Source organism: Thermobia domestica, chromosome 6, assembly GCF_964235325.1.
Source record: "Thermobia domestica chromosome 6, izTheDome1.hap1.1, whole genome shotgun sequence".
Lineage (NCBI taxonomy): Eukaryota > Metazoa > Arthropoda > Insecta > Zygentoma > Lepismatidae > Thermobia > Thermobia domestica.
This window is the reverse complement of record NC_137459.1, coordinates 134,201,644-134,215,246: the sequence shown is the minus strand read 5'-3', so window position 1 is coordinate 134,215,246 and position 13,603 is coordinate 134,201,644. Positions and strand designations below refer to the sequence as shown.

The 13,603-nt window shown below is 36.2% G+C and overlaps 1 protein-coding gene across 2 annotated transcripts in view; it reads right to left on the bottom strand.

Annotated features, from left to right (window-relative positions):
• The window catches only part of Dhc62B (Dynein heavy chain at 62B), a 321,508-nt gene that overhangs the window by 269,500 nt on the left and 38,405 nt on the right, over positions 1-13,603 (bottom strand). The gene's annotated exons all lie outside the window — the stretch shown is intronic.

The following is a 13,603-nucleotide window of genomic DNA, read 5'->3' as shown; positions in this document are numbered from 1 at the left end:
TCCATGAGATTGAGGTCTGCTCCACGAGCGGCCAGTCGATTAAATCAATCTCAGGGTGCCCTGCGAACCATTCCTGAATCACACGGGAAGTATGTATTGGCGACTGGTATTGCTGGAACTGAATTACACCATCAGGCTGAAATACCCGTACAGATAGCACCATGATATTACTGATAATGTCTAAGTACTGAGCATTGTCCAGATGTCCTTCAATTCTATGAAGCTGTCCTGCTCCGCGACTGGAAATCCAACCCCAACATAAAATAGATACATGGCCACTGCGATTGCAAGCAGCCACATATCCATGGTCATATCGGGTGCCTCTCGGACGATACACAAAACGGCGTCCCTCCTTTGATGTTGTGAATATAGATTCATCTGAGAAAACTACGTTTTCCCAATTGAGACCCACATTCGCCTGTGCAAACGCGAGACGGTAAATTTTGTGGTCGTCTGAGAGTTTTTCCTTCACGGCAGCAACACGGCCACGTAACCCAGCATGACGAAGTCTTTGCAGAGCTGTATGCTTACTACCAGGAAAGAGAGAAACTTCCCTTAGCTGTCTAGACGTCCTTAGTGGTTCTAACCGGGCTTCGTTTACTAATCTCGCATCTTGGGCTTCGGTTGACACATGCGGACGACCAGGAGATCGTAAATTATCAGTCTGACCTGTAGCGCCATATTTCCGAATCCATCGCCTTCCTGTAGAGGCCGGGACACCTACTCGCCTGCTAGCTGCAGTTGCAGAATAACCTTCCAACTCCCATAAAGTAATTACTGCTGTACGTCTATCCATAGTTACCAATGTTCTGAGCTGTGAGAAGGAAGCAATAGGTAAAAGCTAGTACCTTACGTGTGATTGGTGACTTGCACGACACGCCTATTGTGGGGAACAGCGTTGCCAGATCTAGCATAATGATGCTAGATCTAGCATAATTTGCATGTCTCTAGCATCTAGCATCTTGCTTTTAGCATCCTGCCCAAATCTAGCACAATTTCAGCAAGTTTATCAAAAAGCCGTAAAACCTGGAGATGAGAAAGAAGTTGGTCGTGGTAAGAAAAAGAACGGCAGAAATGTATCCTCTTCCATTGATTCATACAGTCGGTAAACCATACAGGCAGTCTTATTTTCCGAAGTAAGTTCGAAACGTCTTTGGGCTATTTTGTGGCTCCACCCAGGGTTTTCTAATCCTTTAACTCCGAGGCATGGGCGGAGCTATGGGGGCCATTCTCTCCCCAACTTTTTGACAACTTCACCATCTTTATTTCTGACTTCATGATCATATTTATTCCTGAAATGACAGCTCCGAGACCGACCAAAAATCTGCCCCCCCCCCCCCCCCAGCAGACGATTCCCAACTCCGCTTATGCTGCGAAGTAATTTTCTTTCAAAATATGCAAACAAAAACTTTGCATTCATTTATACGATATATACGCCATTGAGTCTGGCAACGACTGCATTAATTTAGTTGAGTTAAAATTTTGGTGCGTGAAGTATTGAGTTCTATCCATGCATTCTTGCTCTCTGTGTATTTTAAGTTACGTTATCGTATCTCAACTTCGTTTTTTTAAACTCCTGAATTAGTAATTATGAGGATCTAGCATAATTTGACCGAATCTAGCATAGGTTCGATCAGGTTTTGGAATAATTCCGAGCTGTGAGTCTGGCAACGCTAGTGGGGAACGACTTGGTCAACGACTCGCGAAAGAAATCTGAAAATGGTGCGCCGTAATAATGATATCAAAAACAGTTTTTATAAAGGAATACTAATTAATACATACGAAAAGCTGTTTAAAGAATGAATTGTTATACTGACTTTACACGTATAAAAACATATACCATATACCAAACAGATTGAGCGATATGATGATAGCTGTTTTGAGACAAACTCTTTCGAAGTCCAACTTCGGGTATCTTCGGAAAACAGTAAACTAAAGCTGCTGGTTCGAACCTCCAAAGCCAACCTTAGTAATCGGGAAACGATGTACAGATATGTTTTTCCTTTTGTTAAATATAATAAGACATGTTGAAATGGTATTAAGTGTAGAAAAAAGTAACATTGAAATACTTAATGATACAATATTTCGAGACTATGTATTCACACTCTCGTTTCGTCATTGTGATTTCCATACGGAAAAGAGCATTTACGTATGAGCTCAGTTATATTTCAGAAGCAACTTCCGAAAAGCGGTCATGTTAGCTCAGTGGTACACCACCGAGCGTTTAAATCGTGAGTTCGATACCCGTTCAGGTGAAATTCTTTTATGATATTCTACTTTCCTCAATGCATGAAAATTATGTAAAATAGTTACATTACAATTCATCAGTTGTATATATCAGTTGAATATATATATTCATATCATTTCACGACATAAGTAATTCTTATCTTTAAAATATAACATCTGAGGTCATATAACATATGACATACATAAAATATAACATATGACAGAACGTCGGTGTGTTATGTGTGAATATTGAATACAAATTTAAAAAATCGTGTAATAGCAATAAATAAGTTATGTAATGTATTTATTTGCAGCTACTTTCATCGCAGATAACTTCTCAATATTCGCATTACAGCATTTAGGTAGAGCATATCGAAAATCGGATCGTGGTCCAAGACAAAAAAACTAGCTAGCCCCAAACTGTCACGTAAGAAATTCGCGAATCGCAAAAGTAAAGTGAAGAGATTGAGAGCGGTAATTCCTTAATAGCTCTCTCTCAACTCTCTCTTATCTGCATTTATACACATAAAAGTGTATGTATGTATGTTCCAACATAACTCATGTATGCCTAGAGCAGGGTTTCTCAACCTGGAAGTCGCGGCCCCTAGGGGATCGCGAAGATAGGCGGAAGAGATAAATATAGTTAGAATCTAATACCAGAAATTATTTTTAAATATTAGTTTTAATTTTGTTCTGATATACTGAACATTATCAAAGGGTGTAGAATTCGTGTTACTATTCGGTTCAAAGTATCTTGTCGTCGCGAATTCTGTCGAGAAATTTGAAGCTTAAAATATACAAAACGATAATCATGCCTGTTGTTCTGTATGGTTGCGAAACATGGTCGCTTAATCTGAGGGAAGAACATAGACTGAAAGTATTTGAGAACAAGATCCTTAGACGAATATTCGGACCCAAGAGGAACGGGAATGGGGAACGGAAACTTCATAACGAGGAACTACATAATTTATACGGTTTACTCAACATTGTTAGGGTCGTCAAGTCTAGAAGGCTTAGGTGGGCAGGTCATGTAGCTAGAATGGAAGCAAGTAGAAATGCTTTCAAAATCTTGACTGGAAGATCAATCGGAAAACGACCATTAGGAAGACCTAGGCGCAGATGGGAGGACAATATTAAGATGGATCTCGCTGAGATAAGAATACAAAGTAGAAACTGGATCCAATTGGCTAAGGATACAAGTCAGTGTAGAGCTTTTGTGAAGGCGGCATTAAACCTCCGGGTTCCATAGGCCATAGAGTTAGTTAGTTAGTAGAGTTGTTTAAAAATGAATTTAAATCAAAGAGGTATGATATAAAACTAATAAGAACTGTATATAGAAATACTAGAAAAATACACATGCAACAAAACCTGCACATTGAAATACAATTAAAATTAAAACCTAATGAAACACCTAAGCATGGTGTAATTTCACTAGTGCAGCAATGTCCGGTTCAATCTTCATGACGAACATTATCAAGCCATTTTCAACTGATAAGCGATTTCTTATCTTTGTTTTAATCTTTACCATAAAAAAAAACACTTTCGCACAAGTACGATATAGCAAATGGAATTATTACTTTTAAAGCAGCAATGCCCAGACCAGGATATTCTTCTCTCCTCATCAGGCAGAACTTGTCCAAGTCTTCGTTACAAAAAACCAGTTGCAAAGACTTGTCGCATGATCATTCTATTATTTGGTCAAGAAGTTGTGGGCTTAGATCGGATACGTTAATGGCCTCTTCAATGAAGGAGTTTAACATCCATCTTGAACCAGCACCTTCGTCGTTGGGAATATAGATATTACAGTTACTGTATCCACTGTCAGTGCCGGGTGCCGAAAAAAGGGGCCACAAATTTCGGAGGAAGTGTGTTACTCATGTTAGGAAAGTGCATGTGCACATGTGTAAAATAGAAGGAAAAACGTAATAAAATGTGCTCAAAATTAAGGAAAGGTAGGGTTTATTTTGAAAATGTTATTGAGCTTCGTGCCAACCATTGTGGCGCTTCGTAGCTAGTCTGTCGACGTCACTCATACGTATATACGGTGACATCGTACTATACTCTCGCCCCGGGCGCTGATTTTCCATGGCACTGTTCACTATAAACAAAAAAAAATGGATTCTACTATAATAGAAATAGGTATGTTAAAAATCCCACACAAGCTTATTATAAAACAAATTATAAAAGGGTCGCTGGCAAGAGCGTGTGATAAAAGGGGATCGTGATAGGAATTAGATTGAGAACCACTGGCCTAGAGTAATTTTAACCACATTTCTTATGGTTTCAAAAAGAGTGCTGTCGGGTTACCTATGGTGAATGGGAGGGGGATACATATAAAAGATTGCTAGAAAATGATCGATATTAGATTCATAGTTTTCGGGGTCGCTTAGATAAATAGTGAGACTTTCAATTTCGCTTAACTCCGATTAAGCTCTCATTAGTAGGGATGGGCACGAACGATTTTTCTTTGAAACTAGACTCGACTCGAAACAGACATCTTTGAGGTCTACTCTTGGACTCGGCGCGAAAAATATCTTCCAACTCGACTCGGATTAGAGTCAAGTCGAACCAAAACGAGCCAAATCCTGTGTGTAGTCCTACCTAGACAATACATAGACAATAATTATTCTATCATCAATTATACTACTATTACTACAAATAATAATAATAATAATAATAATAATAATAATAATAATAATAATAATAATAATAATAATTATTATTATTATTATTATTATTATTATTATTATTATTATTATTATTATTATTATTATTATTATTATTATTATTATTATTATTATTATGACAACACCGTGTACAAACATGAACAATAGATGGTTAGTAAAGAAATACTAAAAGCTAGTTGACTGCCGACGTCGGTAGTCATGAACTCAACAAGGCAAAGACATCGTTCATTACTCTAAGCTGTAAGCGTCGGTGGACTACAGATGATCAACTATTGACCTCTCGCCAGAAATTGGTGGCCCCGCAGCGACGATCCGTGGTGGCCCAAGTTCCATTTTGAAAACTTTACTACCAGCAGCAGAGACGCGATGAAACGCCAACGAACTACAAAATTACTCTCCCAAAATATGTCAAAATGCCTATATGTGTGATTTGTTTATATTTAGGTGAATCAAAAAAAAAAAAAAAAAAAAAAACAAATACCCGGGGTGGACGCAAACTATCAATATTACGATTACTAGGCACGTGTTCTTCTGACTTCCCCACGGAAACGATCATAAAAAGCTTGGTTGTTGAAGGATAAATCATTGACGTCTTAATTTAGCTAATCAGACAAACCCCTACATCTCGAATTCTAGGAGGTCATACCGTGAACCGTTTCAGATTTATTGCTTTCTGGTGGAGTACTATCCATGCGCAAAATTTGAGCATAATAGCCGACATGCATCTTCGGTGCCTCTTATCTTTAGTACAATTTTAACCAGAGATGGTGTGGGTCAATGAAAATTTGATCCACGACCCATCATGACCCACTATCACCCACCACCCAAATGCCCCATTGGCCCACTCTGATCCATCAACCATCGTGATCCACTCTGACCCACCACCAACTATGAACCACTCTGAACCATTGTGACCAACTCCGACCCACCAAAATCCATCGACATCAACTCTGACCGATGGCCCACGTCTTCCTCTCCATCAGGGGCGGATTCAGGGGGGCGATCGGGGCGATCGCCCCCCCCAGAAAAGGAAACTTTCTTATTTTACATATATAAATAAAACCCATCCCAAAGTTTGAAGCCCTTAAAAGTAGCAGTATGACAACCCACCGCCCCTCCCAGAAGTCGGTCCTGGATCCGCCCCTGCTCTCCATTGACTAAAGAGGTTACACTTGTAATAAAACAAGACTGTGAAATTATCACTTATCGGAGTTTGAATTTCTACCGTTAATGGCTCAAGCACCTCTCTGTTACAATACTGGTGTGTCTGACCTTTACGATATTGTATAATGGCAAAGTGTTTCTCATCTTCCAAATTAAAATGAATTTAAATTTATCATATATAATTATTTCTTTGTTGCCTTACAGACACATTTCAGTAGAAAATAAGGTGAAGTTTGAAAGTTTCAAATCAAGGAAAAGTAGACCAATGTAAAAAAAAAAAAAAAAAAAAAAAAAAAAAAAAAAAAAAAAAGAGAGAGAGAGAGAGAGAGAGAAACTAATTTTCTATATAATTAAGCACGCCGTACTAATTGAAAATGCCCATGTAATTAAGTTTAGACTACAAATTTTATGGCCATTTTTCTCTAACTTTATGGCTTGATTGCCTTATGCTCGGAACGCTCCATATATTAAACACCAGCTTCAGCAATTATAAATAGAAAGCAGTGGGTATAAAATTCAAAAAGAACTTTAGTTTGCATTACTCAATCTGTTTCTCAACTAATATCAATCGTTTTCGATTATTTTTACAAATCAACCCACTACCAATTTCCAATATATAGAAAATGCACCCCCGTCCCCCCGCTCATAAAAGATAATTTTAAAAAATGCCAGGACATATTCTCTTTATTTTTAATAAAGAGTTATATGCTGAATTTCAGCTCTCAGTTGAACGGCTTGTGAGATACTAAATTTTTCGCAAAAATTCGGACTTCTACTCCCCCTAAGGATATGTATTATAATGAAAGTGACACGCGTATGATAACTTCCCAGTTGGGATTGGAGCCTGATTATATACCAAACGTCAATTCATTTGACTTTGCAATTTGACCGTGATGATTACGCAGACATAGTTACTTTCAATTTTTTATGATGCATATCCTTATTTCATATGTTACAGATGATTCAAAAATATTTTTTCAAGCAGTTAGCTCCTCTAGAATCTCACAGGCTGCATCCCAAAATCCAACTCCTACTATCCTATGACAATCCAAAAGTGACTGAACTTTTTTATTAAGAACAAATGACAAAAGAAAAATGGAGATCTTGAAAGTAAAATGTAGAAAAGCTCGGTGCCCCCAATAACTACATATTTCTCCGCCCCTTCATCCCGAACTTAAAAATAAAACTTAATTCGAATATGGTTAATTAGTGAATTTATTACAGTTAAATTCCACTCACTACATGCTACAGCTACAACTATGTAACAAAAAATAACAACTGTGAAACATGTTCTGAATTACTATTAGATTTCTTACGCTATTATTAAACATATTAGAATAGTAAAAGAGGATTGTTCGTGAAATAGTATACCGGTATTTGCTCTTGATTTATAACTTTTTCATACGGAAAAAAAATAAAATATTATTCAAGTTTTAAACTTTGCTCTCTGCAAATATGTTGCCCTCTAGGCAATGGGACCAATGTGAAATGTGGACTAATGTGGACTAATGGGAAATGCTGTACTGTTAGCGGCGCTGAAAACTTACGATTCGATTCTAATATCGAATGATTTCGATATCTTTATGTCGCTACGTAACCACCCTGGGTACTAATGGGAGCTTAATTGGACTTGAATTGAAAGTAGAACTATTCACCTAAGCGACCACGAAACTATGGATTCGATACTAATATCGACCCGTTTCTAGCATTTTTGATATGTATCCCAACAGTACTCTTTTTCCAGACTGTAAGAAATATAGTTAAAATTGCTCTAGATATATCAGAATTATGTTGAAATGCACACATAAATCCACTTTTATATTCTGTATAAATAGAGAGTGAGCGAGCGAGCGAGCGAGAGAGGGCGACTCAAGGCACTTCCACATTGCAAAAGCATATATCAGGAATTGAATTGAAAATCTATGTAAAGACTTTCTGCTGTGGCATGCTTCATAAGGACAATTCCAGTCTGCTCACGTGACCTTTGGGGTTCATGAATTTTTTTTTGCGAGCGTTCCGACTTTGGATTCTCTGTTTATACCTTCTGTTTATGCATCGAATACCTTTTCAAGAACATAAATGGCATTCTGTATTATGAATGTTGAGAATTACCCTCTATATGACAAATAGCTGCAAATAAATACACTACATGATTTATTTATTGCTATTGAACGAGTTTCTTAACTTGTATTTACATCCTCATATATAATACCGACCTACTGTGAAAATTATCTCAGATGTTATATTTTAAACATAATAATTACTATGTTCTGCAATGATTATGTTATATATACACAACTTATGTATTCTAATGTAATTATTTTATATAATTTTTCATGCATTGCGGAAAATATAATTTTAAAAAAAGGATTAACCTAGACGGGATTCGAACTCTTAACCTTATGATTTGAAATCCGACAGCTTACCAATGAGCTACCACAAGGACTTCTAGAACTATGCTTCTAGCGATGTATAACGGATCTCAAGATAATTATGACATTCATATCCATTACAAACGCTGTTTCTATTCTACTTTGACTTTTATTTTAGTACTCAGGCGATAATTATATTCTATTTCTTAACTTTGAGCATTCTTTTACGTATGGAAAGATTCTTTAACGTATTTAAATGTTCCATTACGTATGGAGAGCTAAATGACAAACAAGCATGTGCTGACATTAAAAAAAAAAGTTTCGAAATATTGTATCATTAAGTATTTCAATCAATGTTGCTGTTTTAAACACTTGGTAACAAGTCTTATTATATTGAAAAGAAGAAAAACACATCTGCAAACTTTTTCCCGATTGCAAAGGCTGGCTTGGAGGTTCGAACCTGGCTTACTTTTTTCCGAAGATACCCGAAGCTGGACTTAGAAAATTATTGCCTCAAAACACCAGTAAAGAATGCGCTCAACCTTTTTGAGACAAGGTGTACATAGTATTGATGTGAGCTTATAAAACAACATAAAATGATTTACAGAAGTGATTATACATATATATAAAATATTTTACATTGTTATACATATATTTTAGATATTCTTTAAAACTACATTTATTTCTAGATATTCTAGATATAGCGTGCCCATCAGCGTAATTAGACATGGAAACTCTGATTTGAAGGAGTCAGAACTACTGTTTTTGGTTCAGAGGGAAATTGTGGCAACAATACTAGCAAGAAAACTTAATATAGATACATTTTTCTATCTTAATGCAAAAACGATGGGAGGGCGGGCCCATCGGGCCCCTTATGACGGGCCGCCTCTGGTTATTTGCAAATTCAATTTTAATAGCATATTGTGACGTAAGCTGTGAAGTGATAATGACAAAAGTGCATTTATGAGATCCATTTGTCAAGTACAATATATATATATATCGAAAAAATATGTAATAAGAAATAAAATCACGTAATGAAATTTGATTTGTTCCTTCCACTACAAACCCCAACAATGGAAGCTGGAGACTTTAAAATTTGATCACACTAATCATACAAATGCCTGGATAATCTTAGTAATACATGTTTGCACAAAAGAGCTATTTACGAGTTACCATTAAGAATGTGAAAAACACAAGCTAAAGAATTTACCATGTCTGCAAAGAATTGGTAATAAAATTGCTTTCTGCAAAAAAAAAAAAAAAAAAAAAAAAAAAAAAAAGTTAAGTATAATTTTTCGGTACTCCCATATAAATTTTATCAGGATATGATTATAGTCTGGTGCTAGATCACGAAACACTTCTAAAGGTGCAATGAAGTCGGTTAATATTTTGTTTTAAAAAGTTCTTATCTTATTTTCTTTTTTAGTGCTGCAAGTTTTTGTAATGCTATTTAGATTAATTAATATAGTTACAGTATACCTTCTACTATGTCTACCTATTATATTTTGAAGTAAAACTAAAATAAATGAATAATAGCTATTAAATTTTGTTTGTTGTATATTTATATAGAACTGGATAATAGGCTACGTTGCATCACTAACTGACAAGGAAAAATAATAGTAAGTCTACTCCTAAATAAATCTATGTAAAACGTTCTACACAAATTCAGATGTATCGTTTTCCTCTTACAGAATGTAGAAAGTGCATAATAATAATAATAATAATAATAATAATAATAATAATAATAATAATAATAATAATAATAATAATAATAATAAAAAAAAAACTTTAGGTCTAATAATCCAACAAGTAGGTCAAGCAAGGTACAAGTAGGTCAAATAGGCATAAATTTATTTACGGGAGATCACCAACTATTATAAATTATTATGTATATCATAAAAACTTTATTATATATATGTATCACTACTACACTTCAGCCATCACTATTTACCTTAATCCTATTTCTTACATAACAATGCTAATTCGTACTATGTCACAATGATTTAAGTTAATTCAACTAATGATACCCTTAGACTCCCATTGTATATACTGACTACAATTGTTGCCACAGAATTAAACTTGAGTTGAGACGAAGGCGGATAGCGGAGCGTCTGCTAGATATGCGCACCGCGCCGGATAGAACTTCACTCAACGTTACCACACGAGTGGCTGCGGGATGGGAAAGCTTCTCCTCGTCGATTTACGAATAGAAATACCAAAGCAACAAAGATCAAATCACTCATATTTACCTCCATTCTACGCTTCCATCTTGTGTTTTCATCAAGTTCTTACGCATCACGTCTATATCGTAGCTATAAGTTAGGTAATTATTTTCAGTTAGGCTTCGACCGTTTAATCAAAAATCGAGATAAAAAATGACAAAAATTGTGTCTATAATGAACCGTTCAAGTACATTGTTGCATGTCGACCTCTTTATTTAAGTATTGTATATGAATTTGCATTACAGAAAGGTGGTTTATTTTATATGTATAAACTTAAATGATTATTGCTTCATTACACGAATGTTTTGAAATGTCGTAAGCACTAGAACACTTATGAAGGCTAAGAGGGTTAAAGCCCCCTAAGGATTAAACACAACAAAAAATCGTACTTTAGTTTTAATGCAATTTTTAATTATTGCAATGATTTGGAAATTAAATAAAAATGAAGATATCTTCTTTAAATTTATTTTTGTTTATTTAAACTTTAAGCATCGATTCTCAACACCGAGGGTATATGAGACGTGAGTCTACAGTTTGAATAGTGACGCTCCCAAAGCCGTTTAAATCGAAGTTCAGCCCCATCGGGATGTGGGATGGAAGGAGGTGAAAAATAAAAGGTTCAAAATGACTGAGATTAGTGTCGAATTCATAATTTTCGGAGTCAGGAAAATGGCTGACCCATTTGAAAATACGTTTGGAACATAGTACTTACATCAAGATTTTTCTCCATCAAACCAATTTGATTAAAGAGCGTATTCTGTGGGGAGGGGGTATTTCCATATTTATGCCACAAGTAAAATACCTAATGGATTTTTATCATGACGGTTTCAGTCTGCCATTGCGTAGAACGGGCATTTCAGCTAGTAATATACAGGATATGACAGAAATATTTGATGATTTTGCAATTGCAATAACTTTTGCATTAAAAAAAAAAGTGTACATTTGTTCTGGGAATTCAGCATATTTTGCCATTATTATTCACACCGAAGAAAGTATTTAGAAACTATCGTCTTGTAAATGTTCACCATTTTCAGTTTCATTCACACATTGCTGAAGACTTGTTCTGAGAGTAGCATATGTAAACCATATGTTTACATTGTTATTGATAGAAGTACGCCATATTTCGACACTGTTATTGACACCAGGAAACAATTTTGAGAACGTAACTTAGATATGAAAAAGAACGTTCCATTTTCATTCACACATTGCTGAAGTCTTTCTCTGAAATTTGTCATGACATCACGAAGGATGTTCATCGGTATTACCCTAATTTCACGTGTGATGGTAATTTTAAGTTCTTACAAAGTGTATGGTTTATCAATGTAAACTTCATATGACCCCACAAAAAGTAATCACACGCATATAGATCGGGTGACCGCGCTGGCCAGGGAATATCTTCACGGCGTGATATTATGAGTTTTGGGAACATGTTTTTAAGCACTGCTATGGAAACCTGTGATGTGTGTGTGGGGGGGGGGAGGGGGAAAGAATTGCTCCGTCCTGCTGGAACCACACTTGGACACTGCTTAATCGCATTCTTTGAAGCTGAGGTCTGAGGAAGTTTCTTAACATCGAAACATATCGATCAGAAGTCACCTAACAGTTTGACAATTTTGTTCAAAGAAATACGGGCCAATGACCACAAGACTTGTACCCTACACTACACTGTTACTGTGAGTGAAGTTGGCGCTAATGAATTTCTCGGGGTTTGCTGCAGACCAATAGTGGCAGTTTTGTTTATTAGCGAAACAAGAGGATGAAAACGGGCTTCATCAGTTATGATTAAGATAGTGTTATCAGTCATTGTTTCCAACATCCTTTCAGCGAAAGCATATTGCTTCACATGATTACGAGGTTTAAACTCTAGTGTCAGTACTAATTTATAAGGGTGAAAATACAAATCCAAGTGCATAATTCGACGACAGGTTCGGTCTGAAATGTTCAAAGTTGTGGAATGTCGACGAACTGAACGGCAAGGGCTAGTTTGAATGGCGTGACGTACTGTCTCAACGTTTTCCGGCGTTCTCACAGATTTCGGTCTTCCCGATTTATAATTCGTTTTGTTGCTTGTGCAATTCCTCTAAAGTTTGCTACCCCAGCAAATTCGTGTTATGAGAAGCACTCAACCATGACGACCCACACTGTATTGACGACGGTTGTGTACACAACGGAATCATTGTTTTTGAAAGACGTTTCCATGGCGGAAGCGCGATGTGCTGCATTCCACTGCTCCATGGTTACTGAATTGTCTGAGTAGCGTAAAGTGACCACCTCCCTTTCCTTGCGTCCACCAAACTTGACGCCACGCCACCTCAACTGAAGGTTACCATCTAACGTGAAATTCTGGCATTAACGAAAAACATAGTTTGTGATGTCATGACTAATTTCAGAGCAAGTCTTCAGTAACGTGTGAATGAAAATGAAAAAAGACTTTTTTTTTTTAAGTTTGAATAATAATGGCAACATATGCCGAAATCAATGACAAAATGTACACTACGTTTTTTTCGAAAATAGAAAAGCTAGTCCAATGACAAAACCGTCAGATATTTCTGCCGCACCCTATATATATGTAACCGGTTGTAATGATCGTATGTAAAAAGCAAGTATTTTGTTACTTATATACTAGCAGCTGCTGTCACTTTTAAACTAATTTCCCAGGGAGCGACGATACAGATTTGTTACACAAATGTACCATTGTCGAAATATTTCTAGAACTCATTTTCCGGAACATAGCAGCGTAAGTTTGTTGCGACGCGCTTGATTTCCGGAGTCACATGAAATCTATGTCCTTTAAAATAATTTTTAATCGCAGAAATAACCAAATATCGCGTGTTTCATCACAGGTAATAACCCTATCAAAACGCTCTACATTCTTCAAAAGATCAGATAAAATTTCAGTACAACGTTCTTTCTGATTTTGTGTCAAAATTCT